At 41.2% G+C, this 20,883-nt stretch overlaps 1 protein-coding gene across 13 annotated transcripts in view; it reads left to right on the top strand.

Moving 5' to 3' along the window:
• PLEKHA5 (pleckstrin homology domain containing A5) overlaps positions 1-20,883 on the top strand; it is a 172,933-nt gene that overhangs the window by 53,573 nt on the left and 98,477 nt on the right. The window contains exon 1 of one of the 13 annotated variants that reach the window (XM_054167753.1): positions 17,934-18,081. The exons of the other annotated variants lie outside the window; for them this stretch is intronic. The gene's annotated coding sequence lies outside the window, so the exon portion shown is untranslated. Of the gene's footprint in view, positions 1-17,933; positions 18,082-20,883 lie in introns of those variants that run through there. 13 annotated transcript variants of the gene reach the window in all.

The raw sequence follows: 20,883 nt of genomic DNA, 5'->3' as shown, positions 1-20,883 counted from the left end.
CATACACATACTGTAAATACAGCATATATAAAACCTGTATGTTTAAGACTAATTAAATTCAGGCAAGGCTTTGAATTTGAACATAAAGATTAGGATTCTTTCAGAAAGAAGTCTGTCATTAATGTTGCCTTCCTTTAATATCGGGGATTATCCAGACTGTTTCAGCAGGTGGTGTTTTCAGTCTTTTATTTCAAGCTCTCAGTATTTCATACTATCAGTCAGGGTTGGAAGGGACCACAAGGATCAGCTAGTTCCAACTCTCATGCCATAGGCAGGGACACCTCATACTAGATCAGGCTGGCCATAGCCTCATCCAGCCTGGTCTTAAACACCTCCAGGGATGGCACCCCAGCCACCTCCCTGGACAGCCCATTCCAGGGCTTCACCACTCTCATGGTGAAGAACTTCCTCCTCATGTCCAACCTGAATCTCCCCACCTCCAGCTTCATTCCATTCCCCCTAGTCCCATCACTGCCTGATATCCTGAGAAATCCCTCCCCATCCTTCTTGTAGGCCCCCTTCAGATACTGAAAGGCCACAATTAGGTCACCTCAGAGCCTTATTTTCTCCAGACTGAACAGCCCCAACTCTTTCAGTCTGTCCTCATAGGAGAGGTGCTCCAGCCCTCTGATCTGATTTCTTCCTCTTTGCAAACATAGTCAATGTCCACTCTAATATTTTACTTTGACATATGCTTTGAAGTGGACTATGAGGGCAAAAAAAGTAATGTGGGAGTACAGTATGGAGTAAAATTTAATGGGACACAAATGAGGATGGCATGGGAGAAGTAGGTATGTCAAGGGTGAAGAGAATTGCAATATGCAGTGATTTTGTCCTTCCTGTAGAAACAAGCACTCTTGGCTTCATTAGGTAGACATGCTTTCAACCAGTTGGTGTGAGAGGGGAAAAAGTGGAGAAATATCTTTGACTGTTGCTTTTTATGTCCTTGATTCAGTGTTAGGGCAAGGAATGAAAATAGTTCATTTCATTATGGAAGTGCTGAGTTGTTTCTAAAGCAATTCAAAATATCTTCATTATGTTCTTCCTGTCAACAAAAGCTTTTTTTTTTTTTTTTAACTGCCAGTCATATCAAAGGCACTTTAAAGTCAGCAGAATATATAGGGGAAATTTCCTGAAGAATTTGTAATTCACTGACTGGTAAAATCATTAGCTTTTATGGAGGGAGTTGGTCTCTTCTCCCAGGCAACCAGCGCCAGAACAAGAGGACACAGTCTCAAGGGAGGTTTAGGCTGGAGGTGAGGAGAAAGTTCTTCACAGAGAGAGTTGTTAGCCATTGGAATGTGCTGCCCAGGGAGGTGGACAGTCGCTGTCCCTGAAGGTGTTCAAGAGGGAATTGGACGTGGCACTTGGTGCCATGGTTTAGTCATGAGGTCTGTGGTGACAGGTTGGACTTGATGATCTTTGAGGTCTCTTCCAACCTTGGTGATTCTGTGAAAATCATTATCATACCTGTACTGAAAATGTTGAATCATATGTTGCTTTCCTAACAAACATCTCTAATATGCTGCACTTGCTTTGGGCTATAAATCTACTGGAACTGACTGAACCTTTACATATCTTGAAGGCGAAGATTACTGATGGTTCAGGAGTATCTCAATGTGAGTAGATCAAGTCACTGATTCAGAAGAGGGAATGAATTTTGTAATGATAAAAGGTTTGATATGTAAAGTAATTCCATTATTGCCAGGAACAGAAATGTATGTCTTGGTTTAATCCTTTAGAATAGAATTACCCAGGTTGGAAAAGACCTTTGAGATTGAGTCCAACCTATCATCCAACACTATCTAATCAACAAAACCATGGCACCAAGCACCCCATCCAGTCTCTTCCTAAACACCACCATTCTTTCCCTCTCTTTCTTTCTCCCTCCCCTCTGTCTCACCTTTGAGTAGACAGCCTAGAGGAAAAGAAAGAAGTACTTTTTCTTGGGAAACATTCTGGTTTTCCACAGTCCAAAGGCAAATTCTGTTATTTGTATAAAAATTAAGTCTTTTGTCAGTATCTCGGAAACTTTACCTGAAGTCATGGACAAAGAAATGTGAGAGATGGCTCTTTAACTACCTGCCATCTCTCTGGCAGCCTTCCTGCTCTTGCTATTCAAGCCAGGAAGAACATAGGAGGTTGATCTTTATAAATGCAGACTCTCTTATGTTAGGAGCTTTTTCTTTCTAGGACATGGCAAATATTTGGATGGCATTTAGTTTCTGTTTGGGGTGTGTGTTTGTGTGTTATTTTTTTAAGTGGCATTTCTATATTGATTTACACTGCAGGTCAGGTTACTTCCTTCAGATACTTCTGTGAATAAGTTATGTACATTCCACATTAAAATATTAATGGAGGTTATATTTGACTCCTTGGCACAAGAATAAGATTTTCCAGGTGAAGTGACTTGAGTTTGCAAAAGCCATGCCAAATACTGCAGTGCCAAAGAAAAAAAGACTAGTATATGCATAATTATTCTCAGATGTAGTTTCTACAATGAGCTACTGCATTGCACTTACCTTAGGAATCAACTTGCAAACGGTTTTGCCATCTTGAAGTTACGCGTACATGAATCACTTAAATATGAATTGTTCTGGGATACTGGGGGAGGAAATTGACACCTGAGTAGAATTTCTTGATGTTTGCTAGACAGAAGGGGAATTGGGAAGTGATTGGTGAGGGGTTTGGAGCACAAGCCCTATGAGGAGAGACTGAGGGAGCTGGGGTTGCTTAGCCTGGAGAAGAGGAGGCTCAGGGGAGACCGTATTGCTCTCTACAACCACCTGAAGGGAAGTTGTAGACCTGAAGGGAGGTTGCTTAGCCTGGAGGAGACTCAGAGGAGACCTTATTGCTCTCTGCAACTACCTGAAGGGAGGTTGTAGACAGGCAGGGGCTGATGTCTTCTGCCAGCCAACCAGCACCAGAACAAGAGGACACAGTCTCAAGCTGCACCAGGGGAGGTTTAGAGTGGATGTTAGGAGGAAATTCTACACAGAGAGAGTGATTGCCCATTGGAATGGGCTGCCCGGGGAGGTGGTGGAGTCACCATCATTGGAGGTGTTTAGGAGGAGACTTGATGGGGTGCTTGGTGCCATGGGTTAGTTGATTAGATAGTGTTGGATAATCGGTTGGACGCAATGATCTTGAAGGTCTCTTCCAACCTACTCTGCTCCATTCTACTCTGCTCCATTTTATTCTATTTGTAGAATGCTATTGGGAACCTGTTGCCACCTTCACCTTGTATTTATCCACAAAGTGGCACAAATGTACACTGTTTGAAGGCAGAAAGTTGCCACGAGTGGACATGAGTGTACTATTTAGTTCAACTTTCTCAAGTTGCTTCTAGACTTTAAAACTCAAGTAATATACTTGACAATTAATGCTGCTTTTGTGTCAATAAAATCGAAAGCTTTGGAGTAGGTGCACATTACAGGCTAATGTAAATGCTGAAAGCTCACTTTTGGTATCTCTTACCAAGCCTTAAAAGAGCAAAAATCCTGTGTCTTGTCTTTAAAATAAATATGGGTGGTTTAAAATTCATATCCAGAAGGAATACATTTTATGATCATCAAAGGTAACTTTTGTCTTCAGACTCAATAGGAAGTTCAAATGCCTGTCGTTCAACTTCTGTAAGTCACTTCTCAAGCACACCGAAGTCTGAAACAATTTGTAAAAAGGAAAGGAAAAAAAGGAATATGCCACAAAGTGACATTAAAGAAGCAAATTTCCCCTGCACTGGAAAAACAAACAAACAAACAAACACCCCACCAACCAAGCCAACACAAGCTTGGTGTTTTGTAGTGCATCACGCTTGAAGTGTGAAATACTGATAGTGATTTTGAATGGTGGTATTATGGCACTAAAGCATGTGTAAGCATGTCATTGTTTCTAACAAGTTTTTCTATACTAGTTTTTAATTTCCCCCCCCCCTTTTTTTTTTGTATGCACTCTTTGGATGATTCTTATTTACACTGGTAGATTAGAAGAGTACTAGGTTCTTGCTCAGAGAGATTGATTTTTAGTTCATAGAATTGTCAGGAATGGAAGGGACCCCAAGGATCATCCAGTTCCAACCCCCTGCCATGGCCAGGGACACCTTGCACTAGATCAGGTTGCTCACAGCCACATCCAGCCTGGCCTTAAAAACCTCCAGGGATGAGGCTTCCACCACCTCCCTGGGCCACTGTCTCGCCACCCTCATGGTGAAGAACTTCTTCCTAGCATCCAATCTGAATCTGCCCATTTCTATTTCTGTTCCATTCCCCCTAGTTCTATCACTACCTGACATCTTAAAAAGGTCCTTCACCAGCTTTCTTGTAGGTCCTCTTCAGATACTGGAAGGCCACAATAAGGTCTCCTCAGAGCCTTCTCCTTCCCAGACTGATCAGCCACAGCTCTCTCAGTCTGTATCCATAGGGGAGCAGCTCCAGCCCTCTGCTCATCCTCGTGGCCCTTCAGTACATCCAGATCTTTCTTGTAATAGGGGCTCCAGAACTGGATGCTACAGTACTTCAGGTGGGATTTCACCAGAGACCCCATTATAAAATCTAAAGCAAATAGCAGTTCTAAAATATGGGGGCAGGGGGGTGAAGAATTTCATTGAATGTTAGCAAGCTATTAAAAAAAAACAACCCAGAAGCAAAAAAACCAAAACCCCAACACACATACCGCTGCCACCCCCCAAAGAAACCCTGCAACTTCTGTGTTTTGTTGCTAAGTCTTCAGTAATAAAACAAATAATAGAGTAAGTAATACTAACTGTAACACAAACTTACTTTAAAGAATGGTTAGTGTGTGTTTCTCTTGAGTATAGAATAGACCAGGCTGGAAGAGACCTTCAAGATCATTGCATCCAACCCATCATCCAACACCATCTAATCAACTAAACCACGGCACCAAGCACCCCAAGTCTCCTCCTGAACACCTCCAATGATGGTGACTCCACCACCTCCCCAGGCAGCCCATTCCAATGGGCAATCACTCTCTCTGTGAAGAATTTCTTCCTAACATCCAGTCTGAACCTCCCCTGGCACAGCTTGAGACTGTGTCCTCTTGTTCTGGTGCTGGCTGCCTGGGAGAAGAGACCAGCCCCCACCTGTCTACAACCTCCCTTCAGGTAGTTGTAGAGAGCAGTAAGGTCTGCCCTGAGCCTTCTCTTCTCCAGGCTAAGCAACCCCAGCTCCCTCAGTCTCTCCTCATAGGGCTTGTGTTCCAAACCCCTCACCAACTTTGTTGTCCTTCTCTGGACACGTTCCAGCAAGTCAGCATCCTTCCTAAACTGAGGGGCCCAGAACTGGACACAGGACTCAAGGTGTGGCCTAACCAGTGCTGAGTACAGGGCAGAATGACCTCCCTGCTCCTGATATAGGCCAGGATGCCATTGGCCTTCTTGGCCGCCTGGGCACACTGCAGGGTCATGTTCAGCATACCATTGACTAGCATCCCCAGGTCCCTCTCTACCTGGCTGCTCTCCAGCCACTCTGACCCCAGCCTGTAGCTCTGCATGGGGTTGCTGTGGCCAATGTGCAGAACCCGGCACTTGGATGTGTTCAATCTCATGCCGTTGGACTCTGCCCATCTGTCCAGCCTGTCGAGGTCCCTCTGCAGAGCCTCTCTACCCTCTAGCAGATCAACTCCTGCCCCCAGCTTGGTGTCATCAGCAAATTTACTGATGATATATATTTGAGATGTAAAAACTTGTGGCAGAATGAACTATTTTTTTTTTATATACCACTCATGCTATTTTTAATACTTCAGCCTGATAGGAAAGCTGGGAGCCTTTTTGTAGGCTAATTTAGATATTTTTCTAAAAAAACCACAAGCCTGAGCACACTGTGCATCAGAGGAAGGGAGGGGAGGATGGTGTTGCCTACAGTGGTCAGAATTTTAGTGTATTAGCACATTAGTTGAAACTTAATTTTCGAAGAACTCTTTCTTTATCAGACTTCAGATCTAAACAAGTGATTGAATTTCAGACTGGATTTTGAGGATTTGGCTGGTGGTTGGATGTGTGTGGATTTGAATGCTGGTGGTGTTTGGTGGGTTTGTTTTAACAGTGAATGAATTATTCAAGACAGGGGAAAGATGACAGTGAATCTTTATTAGTCACTGCTGTGCAGTCGTGTGTCTCAGAACTTCTGCTTGGGTTGTGGTGTGACTTCAGTGAGATGGAAGATGTTAATATATGCCTTGAGAGTGGCCCTCCCTTAAGTGGAAAAATCAAAGGCTGTTAATACTTGATATTTAGGACTTATTGTGTGCTACTGTGTCCTTAAGTCCTTTCAGCCACAAAATACTGCCATTAGTAAAGGCCTGTAATACACACTTTGCTAAGAAAATACAACAGTGTCTTACTTTTCACTAGTAGGATGCTTGCCAATTTATTGCAGTACAGCTGGCATCAGTCCATGATTGAGAGTGCAGTAATGCATTTTTGTAGTATCTGAGCATTATGGTCTGTAAGTATTTGCCAGGAAAGAATATTAATCGATAATTAATATTGTTTCATAATGATTGTAACAGCACTCTATGTGTATATACAGAGTAAATTAGAAGCGTAGAATCAGTAAGGGTGGAAAAGACCTCAAAGATCATCAAGTCCAACCTGTCACCCAAGACCTCATGACTACTAATCCATGGCCTCAAGTGCCATGTCCAATCCCTTTTCAAACACCTCCAGGGATGGTGACTCCACCACCTCCCTGGGCAGCCCATTCCAATGGCTAACAACTCTCCCTGTAAAGAACTTTCTCTTCACCTCAAGCCTAAACTTCCCCTGGTGCAGTTTGAGACCATTATTTACAAAAAAACCCATAATATAATTTGTTTGAAGTGCAGCGTAGGATCTTGTATGGAACTTTGCAGGGCTGCATAAACTGTTTTCAGAGCACTTCAGAACACTGAGTTTTTAGATGGAGAAATTAATGTGATAACAATATTAAACTTCTGTTCATATGCAGATGGTTTCCTGAGAATTTTGTAGCTGGATGTGATGTGAGGATAGTCTGGGTGGGTTCATTCTGTGCATGGTGGAGTTCTGCACATCAAAGAAGAAGGCCAATGGCATCCTGGCCTGCATCAGGAACAGTGTGGCCAGCAGGAGCAGGGAGGTCATTCTCCCCCTGTACGCTGCACTGGTTAGGCCACACCTTGAGTCCTGTGTCCAGTTCTGGGCCCCTCAGTTTAGGAAAGATGTTGACTTGCTAGAACATATCCAGAGAAAGGCAACAAAGTTGGTGAGGGGTTTGGAACACAAGCCCTAGGAGGAGAGGCTGAGGGAGCTGGGGTTGCTTAGCCTGGAGAAGAGGAGGCTCAAGGGTGACCTCATTGCTGTCTACAACTACCTGAAGAGAGGTTGTAGACAGGTGGAGGTTGGTCTCTTCTCCCAGGCAGCCAGCATCAGAACAAGAGGACACAGTCTCAGGCTGTGCCAGGGGAGGTTTAGGCTGGATGTTAGGAAGAAATTCTTCTCAGAGAGAGTGATTGCCCATTGGAATGTGCTGCCCAGGGAGGTGGTGGAGTCACCATCACTGGAAGTGTTCAGGAAGAGACTTGATAGGGTGCATGGTGCCATGGTTTAGTTGATTAGGTGGGTTGGATTGGTTGATGGGTTGGATGCGATGATCTTGAAGGTCTCTTCCAACCTGGTCTGGTCTATTCTATTCTACTCTATTCTATTCTATTTTATTCTCAAGGAATATTGTGAGTGTGGTACACAAAACCACTCATTTACCACACGTTGCAATGATAACCTTCTGCAAGTACAAGACATGGTAATAGAGCTGCTATTGGGAAGAGAAACTTCCAAGCTCAAATAAACACTTTTCATTCATCCGCTTACGCAGTTTGCATACTGATGGTGTGTTTGGACTCAGCCTGTAATGTGCCAAGATAGTTTCTCAGGAACAGCATTACTACAAATAATTGGATCCCCTTTTTTAAAAAAAAAAAAATGTTTTTTCTTCATTTTGGGTTAAGACCAATAACAGTTTACCATCTCTCTTCTTTGTTGTTGTTGTGGTTGGTTTTAGTTTGAAGTTGCACAATTGTTTGAGCAGTTTCCTTTGAAATCTTGAGTCACATGTAGCTTCAAAGGTGCAAAATCGGCAGCAGTCCTTAAACACAAACAGATTTCTATTGCTTCTTTTCATCTCCTCAACAGTGGAGTAAAGTAATATTGCCCTCCTGTAGTCAGTAGAGAATGAAGCATTTAACCTTTCTTTTATTTCTCTGTTTTTCAGGTAGGGTATCAAACCAACTTTTTTCCATTTTTGTGTTCAATCCTGCTTTATGACTCTGTGTGCATGTATATATTCCTATGAAATAGCTTAGACTTAAAAGCCTGTTAGAGGCTGCTTGAAAGAGAAGTTTAAGTGAAGCTGTGAATGAGTTTCCTCTGGTTAACAGTGAAGCTGCACCCTGTCTATCTTGCTCATCAGTTTCTTCTTTGGACTAAGTGAGGTTTTGAAATTTGGTTTCAGCATCTAATATAACGCATGCTTTACCACTCCCAATTTCTTATAATTTGTATTTGTAAGTACTTCCAAGAGACTGACTCTCTTACTTATAGGAAGTAAAACCTCCAGTGTTTACTTTCCTATTATTAAAGAAGTTGTAAATACACATTATTATGAGGACAGACTGAAAGAGTTGGGGCTGTTCAGTCTGGAGAAAAGAAGGCTCCGAGGTGACCTTATTGTGGCCTTCCAGTATCTGAAGGGGGCCTACAAGAAGGCTGGGGAGGGACTTCTCAGGATATCAGGTAGTGATGGGACTAGGGGGAATGGAATGAAGCTGGAGGTGGGGAGATTCAGGTTGGATGTGAGGAGGAAGTTCTTCACCATGAGAGTGGTGAAGCCTTGGAATGGGTTGTCCAGGGAGGTGGTTGAGGCCCCATCCCTGGAGGTGTTTAAGACCAGGCTGGATGAGGCTCTGGCCAGCCTGATGTTGTGTGAGGCGTCCCTGCCCATGGCAGGGGAGTTGGAACTAGCTGATCCTTGTGGTCCCTTCCAACCCTGACTGATTCTGTGATTCTATTATTCCTGTGTCAGTGTGAGTACACCTTAATTTTAAAGGTGTGGGGGTTTAAGAATGTATGAATGCAAAATGTTCTTGGTGGTGTTGTCTTCACTAAAATTTGACTGTAGGATTTGAAGTTGAAGAGATTTATTTTTTTATTAGGCATGCAAATCAAATTTAATTGTTGATTTTTTTCTTGTGGTTTTGTTTTTAGCTCATTTCCTGTTATTCATGTTTTAATGGTATCCTGAGTATGCTTTTTTTTTTGAAGGATTTGAAATATTGGGGTAATAATGAAGCTTTATCCCTAGGCTGTTGACCTGAAAACAAAAGTCAATTAAAAAAGCATTTAAAGTGATGTGTGTAGGCTTTTCCATATTGAGGAATATTGAGCTCATTAGATCAGTTAAATTGACTTTAATAGAAGAAAAGCCATAATACAATGATCTATGTCTGTGCTGGGTTTAACTGTCATTTTGATTAGATTTGCTTTTAGCAGGTTTAAGAGGTTGATATCTGGCAGTGGGAGCTCTTGGTGAGCATAGCTCTGCTGAATTGGTGGCAGCTTGTACGAAAGGAAAGCCTGTGCTATTAGTGACTAATCTGGCACTGTGCTGAACCTGGTTGAGAATAGAATTAAACAGCTAGAATGAAACATTAACTTGGGAAATTGTTGTCCAAGTGTATCAAATAGTATCCCTGGTTTAGACTTCTGTCTGTAGGAATCCCCTAACAAGGGCATTTTAATTTGAGTATTACGATTACGTATGTGTTTTGTGAAGTTCAGCTGCAAGTTAACTGTGGATCGTTCAGAGTTTAATTATCCTCTTCACTGGTTTAATAATCTTTCAGTATCTGTGGCTTGAGAATTACTCTCCTCCTCCTTCCACAATCCATGCTACATCAAATTCCAGGAAAATAGGGAACAGTGGCTCTGGTCTGCTGGAGGAAGGAAGATGTTGATATTTAGCCAGCTAGTGTAATTAAATGCCGTAATTTGGTGGATCGTTCCCTCTCTTCTTGAAAAGGATATTGGAGAAGCCAGGGGAATAGGAAAAAACCCAACTCTTTGAGGAGGTTTGTAAGTTTGAAAAACACTCTGGATCTGTAAAAAAACACTGCTACTATAATACCATTCCTACTTGGTTTTACTCTAGCTGAGAAAGGCAGCCAAATACAGGAGAAATTGTCTCTGGTAGTTCGGTACATCCTGTTTTCAAAGAGTGTATGTATGGGGTTTGAAGCACTTGCCAGAAATTGAGCTAGGCAGAGCTAATGAGCCTTGTTCGGGTTGTTTGTTGTTGTTGTTTGGGGGTTTTTTGAGTACTTGCACAATTCTTGGCCAACAGCAGTCTGTGCTTGAGTGACCTCCAGAGGCAGAGGTGGTATCTTGGTATTTAAGTGCACCCAGTGTTTCTGTATTTGCTTCTGAATGCATGCAGACTCCACCAGTTGTTTCAGAGGCCAAAGAGAGCCCTGTGCTGCAACTGCCCTGGGCACGAGGGTTGGAACTGAACGATCCTCAAGGTCCCTTCCAACCTAAACCAATCTGTGAATCTTTGTAACTGCAGTCCAGAATTCATGGAAGAACCCTGCAAAGAGCTTTGGCTAGTAAGTTAGAGGAGAAATCTGGTATTTTCTAGATGGGATCTCAGCCATTTTAACTCTGGCTTTATCAGTTAATAAAAGGGATTTGTGCTACGTGACACTTACTCAATAAGGATTGGAAAATTAGTATAGATCTTTTAGCACAAAAGGGCTGCTGAGCTGCAATGTTTCTTACAAATGAACTTGTATCTGATGGGTTGTTTCACTTGTGTTTCCCATGGCATCCAAAGCTGAGAAATACTTTGTGCTGCTTTCCTTGATAAGGTGAATTGAAGGATCTCTTATCAGCCCAACCAGGTCTCTACTGGTGTTACTTAAAAAAACCCCAAACAACTCAGAGTTTTAAGATTTTTGCAGTATACAGAATTTTCAGGAAAAATCAGTTCCACTGGAATTATTCAGATTGGATTCCTGAGACAGTTGGTTTGGAGCAAAATTAAACATATTCACATATGGAATCACTCCCTGGACAGAAAATAAAAAAGAATGGTATTAATAGGTTGAATTTTAGAAAGAGTCAGAAACTTGCCTTGCCAACTACAATTCCCTTGTAAGGTTGTTGTTCTCCTGCTCATCTTGAATGTGTCTAAAGCTAATGACTATTTTTAAATCAAATCCAAACTTGCTAAGAGAGTCATGGGTGAGGGGAAATTCTGTTTCCTCTGAAGGTAGGTAGTGGGTCGTCTGTGTAGCTAGAGAGTCTGGTAAGCATAGGCACATAGGCTGGATATGAGGAAGACGCTCTTCACCATGAGAGTGGTGAAGCCCTGGAATGGGTTGTCCAGGGAGGTGGTTGAGGCCAGGCTGGATGAGGCTCTGGCCAGCCTGATGTAGTGTGGGGTGTCCCTGCCCATGGCAGGGGGGTTGGAACTAGATGATCCTTGTGCTCCCTTCCAACCCTGACTGATACTATACTATGATACTATGATATCCAGCTTGTATTTGGGTAAGGCAGGTGCTTCAGATCTGGTCTTAGTCTTGTACACCCTGTAAAACAGATGTGTGTGTACATATATTGTGAAAAATGATATATATTTATGTTTGTATGCATATATGTGTAAAAACTTTGAAAACAGCACTTACTCTCTGCACAGCAGTGGTAGTTTTATGTGTTCTGGCACACTATTCTGTTTTCCAGATACATCCTATACAGTCATATGTTAAAGAACAGTGTGCAGCCTGCTTTTATGAGCTGTGAGCAGGAGATAAAACCTTATTCTTCCATTATACTTATTCAAGAATATGAGCACATACTATTGCATCTTTAACATTTTATAGATACATATATAAAACATTTTGCATATATTTATATGTAGAAAATAAGAATATAAATGGTAATGCAGAAACTCAGTTGATTATTCAGTCTAATTGTGGGCATATGAAGTGTGAAAGACTAAAAAGATCAATTTACCAGGGCCTTGCAGTAACTTAATGAGTAGAATGAAGGTTCTCTTCTCAGCTGTTGCATTAAATGTATTTTAGTGCCATTTCATCTAATTGTCAAGTCCCCTGTCATGAAGCCTTCAAATGAAGAGATGAGGCGAGGAGGACATCCTTTGGAGAAGGTTTTTTGAGTCAATAGTGGTGATGCCCTGGGTTTTACAAGCTTCCCAACGTGGCTGAAGAATACATGCTCACTTCAGGCTTACTGCAGGTGTGCTGAGAGGTCTAAGCTTGGGTAGAATAAGAGACCTGTTGCTTCTCTGAATATCTGGAGTTAATTACTGAGGTGAACCATGAGAACATAGTGACAGAACTAAAACAAACACCACAAATAATAAACACTATCATTATATGTTTGGGGTTTTTTGTTCTTTTTTAATGTCCTTGCCCTGATTTTGGTATTGATCAGTTGATGATGTCAAAGGTCTCTTTCAACCTGGTCCATTCCATTCCATTCCATTCCATGACACCTTTAGCCATATGATACATGTCCAGTTCAGAAGATTTAAGTTCCTTTTTCTTCAACTTTTTGTTCCTGATTGTTCTAAGTTATTACTCAGGAGTAATATTCAGCATCTATTTAATTAGTTTTCAGTATTGCAGGCATTGGGAGATGGGTTAGCAACTGGGGAACAATAAGAAAGTTGAAGAAGGCAGAAATAACACATGGGATGGAAAGCAAAGCTGTAAGGTGAGATGAAAGAACAGTCACAAAAAAGAACAAACCACAAAACAACAACAGGGAAATATGCTTACTAATATGGGAAGACAGTAGGCACACTGGAAATATGAAATAGAGGCAAAACTATGAATAGAAACCTGAATGTAAATTACATTATGTAAATAATATGCAAAGTACAAAAGATGAGTCACCTTTTCCTATGTAGTTTTTCTCTTGTGGTTGTCTAGACCCAAACACACACTCTTTGTTGGAAAATATATTACAGTATCACAGTATCACCAAGGTTGGAAGAGACCTCAAAGATCATCAAGTCCAACCTGTCACCACAGACCTCATGGCTACTAAACCATGGCACCAAGTGCCTTGTCCAATCCCCTCTTGAACACCTCCAGGGATGGGGACTCCACCACCTCCCTGGGCAGCACATTCCAATGGCGAGCGACTCTCACAGTGAAGAACTTTCTCCTCACCTCCAGCCTAAACCTCCCCTGGTGCAGCTTGAGACTGTGTCCTCTTGTTCTGGTGCTGGTTGCCTGGCAGAAGAGACCAACTCCCTCCTTGCTACAATCCCCCTTCAGGAAGTTGTAGACAGCAATGAGGTCTCCCCTGAGTCTGCTCTTCTCCAGGCTAAACAACTCCAGCTCCCTCAGCCACTCCTCACAGGGCTTGTGCTCAAGGCCTCTCCCCAGCCTCGTTTCCCTTCTCTGGACACGTTCAAGTGTCTCGATGTCCTTCCTAAACTGAGGGGCCCAGAACTGGACACAGTACTCAAGGTGTGGCCTAACCAGTGCAGAGTACAGGGGCACAATGACTTCCCTGCTCCTGCTGGCCACACTATTCTTAATACAGGCCAGGATGCCATTTGCTCTCTTGGCAACTGCTGGCTTCCTTCCACATGAATAGATCAGCTGATAATGAAGATGTAAAAACAGAATGGCAAAGAGATTTTAAACTGCCACTCGTTTCTGGAGAATGCAGCTTTATGCTATATAGAAAAGTAAGACATTTTAGGTATCTGTAATGCAGTGTTTGAGAGAGGCATTTTGAGGTATTACTCAGAGATGACCAAATCCAGGAAGGCTCCTTATATGATCATGCCACGTCTGAGAAAAGAGCTGAATGAACTTGTCTGTAAGAGACATGATTGTGGAATTCTTTATTAGGATGCCAGAAAGTCTTGTGAATTTCAACTGTCTATAATTTACTAGAAGGATTTATCATGTTTAATTGAAAGCCTTAGTTGTGTGAGTCATATCTTTTTAATAAAATCCATATAAAACCCAGTTGTAAGCTAAAAGTGATTCATACTTCATTCTGAAATAGTGGGGAGTTTGACATTAGGACTTAAAATGTACCTAAACATAATGGAAAACATCAGTCTTACTGAAATGAGCTGCTCTGTTGTGAGAGTCTTTGTGTGCGACCTGTGGCTAAGAATGTTAGAAAGCAAAGATGTTTTAAGTATTCACCACCTGATTGCTTCTACACTATCTCTGGAGTGTGTCTAGAGGAGGGCCATGAAGATGATCAGAGGGCTGGAGAACCTCCCCTGTGGGGACAGACTGCAAGAGTTGGGGCTGTCCAGCCTGGAGAAAAGAAGCTTTGGGGAGACCTTAGAGCAGCCTTCCAGTACCCAAAGGGAGCTACAAAAAAGCCAGGAAGGGACTTTTTATAAGGGCTTGTTGTGATAGGATGAGAGGGAGTGGATTGAAGCTTGAGGAGGATTTAGACTAGATATTAGGAAGAAATTCTTTCCATTGAGGATGGTGAGACACTGGAACTGGTTGTCTAGGGAGATCATGAATGCCCACTCCTTGGAGGTGTTCAGAACCAGGTTGGATGGGGCCTTAAGCAACCTGGTCTAGTGGAAGGTGCCCCTGCCCATGGCAGGGACATCAAAACTAGATGATCTTTAAGGTCATTACCAATCTATAGCAATCTATGACTGTCAGTCATTATATTATGTCTTCCAACTGCATGCTGCATTTGCTGAAATTAATCTTATTCCTGTAATGCTCTCTTAGACCTCATTGAACTTAGTCTTCATAGCAATACACAGTAGTCTGATGGAGTTTTTGTGTACTGTGCAATGACAAGTGTGCTATGGTTTGAATATCAGTGCACAAACTTCAGAAAAATGTTACAGCTTCAAGGTCTGAAATTTGTTTTTAATCAAATACCATCTTTGGCAGGTTCAGAATAACTATTTTTCCAAGTACTATGTAATTTCCTACTTAGGTATTAATATTTTTTCTTTCAAGAGATGTTTATTAGAATGAAAATTGTCAACTTCAACTTCATAGGAAGTTTTCTTATCAAATGTACAGATCCTGGAAACTCAAATTTTTGTCATTGTAAAGAAACTTTTCAGTTCAGAGAGAGACTTCTTTGCAAGAAGCATTTTACTTCAGTTGTGGAATTAAAGTGTTTTGGGTTTATGTGCTGTTCATAGCCTCTTTGCATTTTATTAATTCAAGAAGGACATTGAGACACTTGAATGCGTCCAGAGAAGGGCAGTGAGGCTGGTGAGAGGTCTCAAGCACAAGCCCTCCGAGGAGAGGCTGAGGGAGCTGGAGTTGTTTAGCCTGGAGAAGAGGAGGCTCAGCAGCCTGTTCTAGTTGAGACTCTATTGCTCCCTACAACTACCTGAAAGGATGTTGTAGCCAGGTGGGGGTTGGTCTCTTCTTCCAGGCAACAAGCAACAGGACAAGAGGAGACAGTCTCAAGCCATGCCAGGGGAAGTTTAGGCTCAAGGTCAAGAGAAAGTGCTTCCCAGAAGGAGTAATTGGCCATTGGAATGGGCTGCCCTGGAGGTGTTCAGAAAAGGATTGGATGGGGCACTTGAAGCCATTGTTTAGTTAGTCATGAGATGTTAGGTATTAGGTAATAGGTTGGACTTGATGATCTCTGAGGTCTTTTCCAGCCTGATGATTCTATGATATAATTTGTAGGTAATTAAGGGTATAAAACACAGATTCGTCAAATGAAGGCACAAAAACTGTCCTGAAACTTCTTTAAGTTTCCGGGAGAGGTTGGGCAGATGTCCAAGAAGTGCGGAGAAGCTTTCTTTTTCCATGAATATTTCTCTTTTGGGGAGAACATACTCACAAAGTCTTAACTTCAGAGCAGACCTTTAGAACTTGTGAAATACTTAACAGAAAAATCTCCTAATTTGTGCTCAGCTTGATGGGATTTTTGGCTAGCAAAGGTGAATAAAGCTGAAATGACAGAACAATGTTTGCTTCAGTTTTAGAGGATTTTATTAGTGACTTTCCCCTTAATCTTTTATGTGGAAGCTACAAACTACTGATTAGGTAGATGCAGGTTCATACAATTAATCTTTCTTGAATTTATCATATTTTTTTTAAGAAGTTCAGAGAGCAGAGCAATTAACAGTACACAATGAAAAGTTAGGTGATGAGAGAAGATAAGCTTAGATAAAAATGTGAAATACTATTTAATACTTATTTTCCTTGAAAGAATTCAGTAGCTGACAGGGAAACACTAAAATTCTTCTCAAGAAGCAGACTTTTTTGTGGCTTAATGGTAGACTGTGCAATTCATTTGAATTTGGCTACCTGGGTAGGACTCATAGCATTGGTTGTTTTTCATATGTCCTGGTGTAAGAAAACTTAACTTCCAAGGTATTATGTGATTGAAAATCAAATGAATGCAGTTAGTGTTATGTGATTGTACATAAACTTTATAGTGATGTAGTACTTTGTTTCTGGCATTTGAAATGGGATGATTCTGTTTCTTCATGCTTCAGTCAAGTTTAACTCTGACATAGGTCTGTTGTGTGCCTGGACTTCTAGGTCTATGCCTAAAAGGAATTTCTGAAGTAAAAGTACTTCTTGTCATTTTGTGTAAGTTCAAAAGCAACAAAGGGCAAGGGTAAACGTTAAAAATAATTACTTTAGTAAATATTTTGCTCTCATGCCAAGAGGATTTTCAAAGCATAGGAGTGCAGCATGTGAGTCTTTGCCTTCAGATTACCGTGGCTGAAGCTGCAGATTCTGCTAGTCAGTACAAGCATTTTGCATAGATATAGAAGCCTCATGTATAAATGTCTGGTAGACAATAGTGAAGAATGTCTTGCTTCTTGCTTTATGCATTGTGTAGTAGAAATTTGATACCTGGCTTCCAAGTAGTGGAGTTTATTCCACATTCACTTAAGTATTTCTGTGTGGTAGAAACCAGGAAGTGGGCAGAGTTGGTTTTTACATGGCATCTTTTAAAATATAGCATGCCTGGCTTTGCTTTCAGCTTGAATAAGCAAGAAAGCATTTTAAAAACCCAAAAGTGCCTGGGGCATAGCTTTTTGTCTTCCTACAAGAGGGAAAAGACATACTCATTTGAAAAAAATGAATATACAATAGAGATGGAAAGAGGCTTGTGAGATAGAGAAAATCAAAACACAGAAGACTTCCATACTACTTATGTCTGTCTGTGGGTGAATTAAAAGATGGTAATCTCTAAAGGGAAGGGGTTTGAATGTCTTTTCTTTGACATGGGATTTTTGCATGTGAATAACTTGGCTTTTGATATCAAAATAAATTGCTTCAATAAGAAGCTAAATGATTTCTTTATGTATAAAGAGGTTTTAAGTGGCAATAAACTGCTTTGGAACGTAAATGACTTGTTAATTCTGTAGCCTGCCTGCTTGCCTCCCTCACCCTATGAAAACAAAACAAACAAAACAAAAACCCCAAGCTGCTCAGAAATCATCAGGTAGGATGATTCATGAATTGGTTTGAAGAATATTTATCAGATTTAGTGTCTTTGTCTGATTTATGAATTATCCTGCTTAGTGTTCAAATCGTACGCTATCCTGAAAAGGATTTCAGTCTATTACAGTGGCAACATGTAATTACATTGAAGCACATGATGATAGCATTTAAGCCTGAGGATGCCTTGAAGGGAAGTAGTGCAAATAATTATCTGTGCATCAGTGCAGATTTTTTAAATTAAGAAAGAAATCAAAAGAAAATCAATACTGCTTGATGGCAGAGTTTTGCATATTCCAATTAATGATTTTAGATTTGACATAAAGTTCTGAAATTGTTTGGAAGTAGGCCATCTCATGCTGAGATGAAGCATCAGGACATTTTAAATTAGATACTGAGCATGCTCATATCAAGTACCCACTCTTTTAGATTTTTGCAGTATGTGTCTCCATTCCCTGCTAGTAGAGCTGTCATTCAATGGAAGTAGAGGAGAGCACAGCATGCCCTTTTGTCATCTTTCTATCAGTGCACATATGATTTCTCTTGGAACTGGAAACTTGAGATGTGAGACAAGCCTTGCTGTTAGATCATCAGGTTTTGGTGAGTCGATATTCATCTCTCTCCTTTCTAATGCCTTTAGATATCTCAGATAAAACTCAGCTCCATACTTGTCTCTCTTCTCTAATAATGGTATCTATTTGAAATGTCTCTGCTATCTCTCACTTCAGTAAAATAATTCTGATATGTATTTATTAATTTCTGTACTGGAGAGGAATTGTTTTCTTAACAGGGATGATAGGCTGGTTTGTTCAGAAGCCAAAAAAAGAATGGGCATATATCTTTTTTGTTCTGACTCGAAATTAGCTGACTATTCTAAATATAGCAACAGTTCTTCAGCCGTCACTCCTCGGTTTTCATTGTCTTCATGCTCTTAGTACATTGGTTTAAAACCTAGATTGTTTTATGTATCTCATATTTTAGTGGGAGTTTGAGTAGACTTGTGAAAGAGAATTTTTGTTTATGTAAGAGTGCTGAAGGATATTTCCAGTACTTGGTTTCATCACACGTTGCTAAACAGGGTGAGTTAATTGCTGTCGTCTGTTAGTTTTGCTGATAGATATGCATGTATTTCTTTCATTAGCTGAGAAATAAGAGAAAGGCAGCTCCTACTTTTTTGTTATGACTGGGGTGTTGCACTTTGGTAGGATATAATAGGAATTTCTGAACAAATTTTACAATGTTTATAGTAGTTAAAATGAACACTTGATACAGATTAACTTTTAATTAACTGTGCAGAGGCAGGATTTATGATTGAAAGTGTTGTTGAAGCTTAGTTCTTTTACATGGCTTAATCTTTTCTTCAGACCACATGCAAAATATGGTACTTCATTAATGCAATACATGCAATGGCAAAAAGTCAGTTGACAGTATATTTTTTTTAAGCATCTAAAGTAGGGCTGTGAAAAACAGTGAGTGAATTGATAAACTCTGACACCACCCACCTCGCACCCCACGCACAATCTCCTCTTCCACCCACCCCCACCCATAAAAAGTTGGTTCTTAATTGCATATTTATCCCAGTGAATAAAGGGGATGTTTTAAAGTTTCCATTGTGGCATACCAGAGTTGTTTCCTAAGGTACAGATCATCAATGGATTGAGGTTGGAGGTCTTGGTTATAACATATTCACATCTGTTTTGTGGGGGGCTGGGAGGCAGGGTTGGTTGCTTTTATACATAGATACCCTTTAGCCTGTTGATACTGTGCATATGTACTCCCAATAGTCTTCTGGATAAAAGAGTTGAATTACAGTGGGGAAAACTGGTTGTCAGTGAATTCACTGAGCCTGACAAAAGAGATTTTTTGCTAGCCTCTGAGAGAATTCAAATTAACCTGATTCATGGGGGTAAAATCAAACCTGTAATCTTCACATTATCAGTCCCAGAGGGAACCTATAACAGGTTGCTCAGAGCATTAGAACGTGACCTTGAATACCTCCAGTGATGAGGCCTCAACTACCTCCCTGGGCAACCTGTTCCACCACCCTCATGGTAAAGAACTTTTTCCTTAACGTCCAATCTAAATCTACTCTTGTTTAATTTCAGACCATTGCCCCTCATCCTATCCCTGCAGGCCATTGCAAACAGCCCCCTCTGCAGCCTTCTTGTAGGGAGTGGAAGGTTGCTACTAGGTCTTCTCCAGAGCTGAACAACCCCAGCTCCCACAGTCTGTCCTCATATGAGAATAGTTTAGTTTATATCAATATATTGTAACTTACAATGAAATACCGGAGTGTGCAGTTTAAATTCTTTTGACTCCACTATGCAGACCTACCTTTCAGATGGTGAGAAACCATAGATCTCTGGAAGGGTCTTTGAGGCACAATACAAGGCAGGTTCCCCTTGATAAGATATTTTTGGAAGAGGAGGAAAAATAATTCTGTTTTCCACACAAATAAAAAGTTATTGACTTGTGTGCTGCTTTTTCATTAGGAGAGCAGTATACCCCAAAGAATTTGGTACTGACTTTAATCATTTTGAGGAGGCAGTACTGCTGAAATAATGTTTAAACAAACATGCTGCTTCATTCACATAGGAAAAAAAATGTTTGTAGAGAACTAAGGGGGAAAAAAAGTCATAGAATCAGTAAGGTTGGAAAAGACCTCAAAGATCATCAAGTCCAACCTGTCCCCCAAGACCTCATCACTACTAAACCATGGCACCAAGTGCCACGTCCAATCCCCTCTTGAACACCTCCAGGGATGGCGACTCCACCACCTCCCTGGGCAGCACATTCCAATGGCTAACAACTCTCTCTGTGAAGAACTTTCTCCTCAACTCTAGCTTAGACTTCCCCTGGTGCAGCTTGAGACTGTGTCCTCTTGTTCTGGTGCTGATTGCCTGGGAGAAGAGACCAACCCCCTCCTGGCTACAACCTCCCTTCAGGTAGTTGTTAGACAGCAATAAGGCTGCCCTGAGCCTCCTCTTCTGCAGGCTAAACAAGTCAAAAAAGAATGTGGAAGTTAGGGAAGGGGGGTGAAGGGGAACTTCCTGTATGTATGTTAATTAAGCTATGAACTCTTATTTGAGTCTTTTTCACTGTCTTTTGGACAGTGAAGGCTCAGTCTTTTCTCATCATACTGTCTTAAATGAGATATTTGACTGCTGATGGCAATTGCACATACTGAATCCATGTGGCAGATGGAGAGCCTGTGACAATTTTAGAGTGAAGGTTGTGTCTAAAAACCTTGTCAGCATTCCTCATCAGATCTTGACCCATTTTAGATGATGTGCCACAATCTGATACTTTCAAAAGAATAATGCCATTTTTTAGTTTCGTTTTTTCCCCCCTTTTTTTTTTTACAGTGTGGAGGAAGGAGTGGAGCTGCATGATCTAAATTTA

The sequence above is a fragment of the Dryobates pubescens genome, chromosome 15 (assembly GCF_014839835.1).
Source record: "Dryobates pubescens isolate bDryPub1 chromosome 15, bDryPub1.pri, whole genome shotgun sequence".
NCBI lineage: Eukaryota > Metazoa > Chordata > Aves > Piciformes > Picidae > Dryobates > Dryobates pubescens.
This window is presented reverse-complemented; position numbering and strand designations above follow the sequence as displayed.